Source organism: Triticum urartu, chromosome 5 (assembly GCF_003073215.2).
Source record: "Triticum urartu cultivar G1812 chromosome 5, Tu2.1, whole genome shotgun sequence".
Lineage (NCBI taxonomy): Eukaryota > Viridiplantae > Streptophyta > Magnoliopsida > Poales > Poaceae > Triticum > Triticum urartu.
This window is the reverse complement of record NC_053026.1, coordinates 654,624,916-654,629,513: the sequence shown is the minus strand read 5'-3', so window position 1 is coordinate 654,629,513 and position 4,598 is coordinate 654,624,916.

Here is a 4,598-nt window from a genome sequence, read left to right as displayed (position 1 = left end):
AGAAGTTTAGATGATGAGAATGCTTGCAGTTGCAACGTTTATTCTAAGGACTGAATTAGACAATAACACAATACAGTTACCAGTATACTGTAAAGAATATATAATGGTTACCATTTTGACAACAAGATTGAACAAAGACATTCATAATCCTTCTCGTAATAAAAATCTTTGTTGAATTTATTGCCAAATGCCAAGAGAAATACACAGCAGAAGTTGAACCTATATTTCAGATATGATCAAGCAAAATCTAACATCACCTAAAGATTTCCAAACCATTCAGAAATGAACAGAAGCATCTCAGTTCACTCATACGAGCTAATCCATCGGCTATAGCCTACAGCTTCCGACAAGTCTTCACTATGACGTGAGGGCTTCGAGGAGGACGTCAGTAATTCAACGGAATAAAGCTTGCATGTGGCCCCGCACTTCCGCTCACACCTCTTGTTCCTAAAGTTCCTCTCGCCCCGCACCTCAAATCCTCTCGTTCCTCTCGTCGCCTCCCGAGGCTGCAGCGGGCAAAGCTGCGTGGCTGCCAAGGACAGGGGCGGCGGGGAGGTCCTTCTGTCCAGATATGGCTCCAGTGGTAGGTCGCGGATCTGCAGCGGCTCGTGCTCGGCACTGCGAGGATGGGATGGATCTGAGCGGGCGTTGGGTTGGTGTTGCTGCTAGATCTCGTGCGGCGCCAACGCGTGGGGGCCATGGTGGAGGTAGCGGCTGCGCCCGGTGTTCTGTCGATGGTCGCGCGCGCGGTGGCCATGGCGGCATCCCTGGTCATGTGGCGGCGGTGCTAGCCCATGGCCTCCGGGAACGGGCAGGTTCTCTGGCAATGGTGGGCATGGTGGCGGTCGCGGATCTCGATCCCGCCCAGATATGTCGTCAGTTCCTCATGTGGATGGCCGGCGGCGCGATGAGGGGTCCAGTGAGGGGCCGGAGTACCAACGGCGGCATGCATCTTCATGGAGAGGCTCCGCGTGGTTTCAGCCAGCCGCGAGATCAGGATGACGCGGCTGCCGGTGAAAATCGCGCTTGACTGCGGTCTTGGCTGACGATGGCGGTGTCTCTGACGTCATTTTCTTCTCGAGGCATCGTCGTTGCAGGTCACGTCCACTCGATTGGGATGTTCCAGGGAAAACCCTAGATCTGGGTGTACCGAATCGGACGATGAAGGCGCCTTCGGTGTCGTTCTCCCTCCTTGGGCATCGTTTTGAAGTAGGAGCTGGATGGGGGGGGGGGGGGGGGGGGGGGGGGGGGGGGGGGCAAGAGGAGGAGCGGTGTTACATCTACCGCAAGCCGCAAGGCCGACAACGGATCACGACAGCATGGCGCTGCGGAGTTTCACCGACGAGCGCATGTGGATGGATACGTGCAGGATGGTGGCGTTGTCTAGCGCCATGGTGGCGTCGACGACAGGCCTGGCAAGGTCGATGTGTCGGTACCTGCTCTGGAGATAGATCCGTGAAACACGGCGGCAGCGGCCTCAAAGAGTGCACGAGACCGGTGTGTGACCTAGTCCCGGTATTGTGGCTGGGCTAGGGCATCTGGTTTTAGATGTTAGGCTTAGGGGCGATGTCTGTTTGATATTAGACTCGGACATTCGGCACCCCTTTATCAAGGGATAGGAGTAGCGACAATTGTTGCCAAATGGTGGCTTCAGACTTACTGATGTATTACTTTATAAGGTCATTGTAAATAGTTAATAAAATGGCTGCATGCATCAGTCAAATACAGAGTTCAAGGATATATCCACCTTTTTCTTTAAAAAATAATTCATTAGAATAATGTCATGGTTTCACCGTCGCGGTCGTTGTTGCCCCTGTCCGATCTATCATCGAGCCAAGGTCGACATTGCCATCACAAGAGACCTTCAAGGGGGTCGTCCGAGCCCTAGTTGCCGTCGCCGGCCTTCCGATTAAGATTTAGGCTTCCGAGCAAAAGGGGATTTGGCGAGGCAATGACGAGACCATGAGCCCACGATTTAGGGCAGATAGAGCAGTTGAGTCTTGGGTTGGGGACCGTAGACTAGGGTTCGAGGACATGTTTGCATAAAAGGATGGTTCTTTAGTCCATAAGCGGGTGGCTAAATGCAAATATTCAACGTGTTACGAAGCACACGATTTAGATTGTTTGGTGGAGAACGCAATGGATACACGATGCAGGGGATGCAATAAATATGTTTCCTATTATTTTAGTTTACTCTTTCAAGGATTTTTTGCCTATTATATATCCGGTAAAAGAAGGGAAGGTGGATATTATTACTTCGTGGACCGCAATGGGACTGGGCTGCGTGACGGATGGGCCGCTATTATATATCCACGCGGGGTTACCATCTAGGGTTCAAGTTTCCCATCCCTCCCGAATCCCAAATGGAGGTCCCCCCATCCCGCCACCGCATTAGGCACTCCCCACCGCCGCCACCGTCGGCACAGGGTTGTACGGGAGGAGATGACCTCATCAGCACGCTCCCGGACGACATGCTCCTCCAGATCCTCACGCGCCCCGGCTGCGCTTGTGCCGCCGCACGCACCGGCATCCTTGCGCGTCGGTGGTGCAACCTCTAGATCCATCTCCCCAGGCTCATCTTCCACGACGTCCTGACTGGCAAGGTCCAGGCGGCGCTCACCCGTGTCGCGCGTCGCCGTGCAAGTATGTCTGTCTCTGCCCTCGACATCCGTCTCGCGAGGAGTGTGTCGCTAGAGGCTACCAGGCACGACGATGCGCTTGCCAAGAAGTTGTTGCGCAAGGCCGTCCGTCTCTCGCTGGAGGAGCTCATCTTCGTCCTCCCCCGGTCTTCTATAAGCAAGCCTGGCCGTCGCGTCGAAATCGCCATGCCTTGCTTCCTCCGCGCCACCTCCATCGAGCTGGACACATACTTCCTCCGGATCCAGCCGCCGGACAACCAGATCCTTCCTGCGCTCGAGAGGCTCTCTCTCTCCGGAAACATTGTCGACACTGGCGCCTGTCTCAACAAGTGCCCGCGCTTGCGCGTGCTCTGGGTCACCTTCTGTGGGGTCTCGCCTGTCTTGCTCGCAGAGTCGCTCACCGCACTAGAAGCTGTTGTGGCGCTCGGACTCACGGTGTCCCTCTTACGCATCGAACTCGAGCTCTATAATGGGGGCCACACTACTGATGGAGCTCAATTTGCCTCCCTTCTCCATGCTGCGGCAAGGGTCTCTCCACAAGAGCTGGTCCTTGTTAATAGCTTCAACAAATATTTTACTGCCGAGCTCCCGTGCTTTCCCCGCACGAAGTCGATCGAGATGTGCTTGTGCTCCGTCTGCTTCACACTACCGTTGCACCATCATCGATCTTGATACCATGGTTGCACGTTGTCCACGCCTACGCGTGCTCAAGGTGAACGCAGATAGATCTGCACAAGACGTTACAATCCGCTCAACGTTGTTGCAGGAGCTTGAGCTTAGTGTCGATGAAGGGCAATGTGAGGGTATCGACATTGTGACTCCACTGCTTACGCAACTGAAGCTCAGTGTTGATGCTGCCTCGGACATCAACGTGTCCATCTGGGCGCCAATGGTGGAGAAGGTCTCCTATTGGTTTTCATACAAAAAGTTGGCCCTTATGTTTGGTTTTTGGTCACTTCAGAGCCTGAGGGTCGATACGATAGAGAACTACAAATACAAAGATGAAGGGCTCACCAAGGAAGGGAAAAGATGCATGTTCGCAGCCTCCTCGTGTTCATGTCCTATGTTTGCAAATATCTGCGCAGGTATGTCTCTTGTTCAACCTATATTTTCATGTGTTTTACTATTTTTGAATTACCTGGATTTTTTTCTCACATAATTTTTTTATCAGTTGGATGATATTTAGGATATGTGCTTTCGGTGGCTTTCCATTTCCCATTTCCTTCATATTATCTCTTGATCCATGATCCTAGGAGGCATAGGTTGCTCTCTTGGAGATTGGGGATACCTGAACCACCAAACTCTTTCTTCCTATAGAAAAGTATCCAGTTAGCTAAATGCAGTTTCCTAAGACCTTCAAAGTCATTCGACAGACAATGAGTCATCTGTGTATTGATTAACTCAGAATCAGGAAAATTGATAAAAGGTATATATGGCTAGTAGGTAGGCAAGCATGAATTAATATTAATCTTCCATTTTAAGAGAGCAGCCTTCCTCTCCAGCCCACTATTCTCTCAATAATGTTGTCCATCAAGGGTAGAATGCCTTCTCTCCACAATTTATCATACCGAAGAGGGATTCTTAAGTATTTAGTAGGGAAGTTGTTTTTTTTTTGCAACCTAAAGCTTCTGCATATTCCATGGTGTCCTCTTCAGAAATGTTTATCAGAATTAGTGCACTTTTGTCGTAGTTAATTTTCATGCAAAAGGTATGTTCAAACAAGGACATCACCATTTTCAATTTTATGGTTTTGTCCAGATCCTTTTCTAGGAAAAGGATTGTGGCATCAACATATTGGAGGCACACGAACCCTCCATGGAACATTGCAAGGCACAAACCAATAATCAAATCACTAAAGACAACTTTAGCAAGCATCATAGATAGCAAATCTACTACTATATTGAAGAGGAGAGGTGAACCTTGTCTGACACATAGACCGGTGGTGAATAAATCACAAGG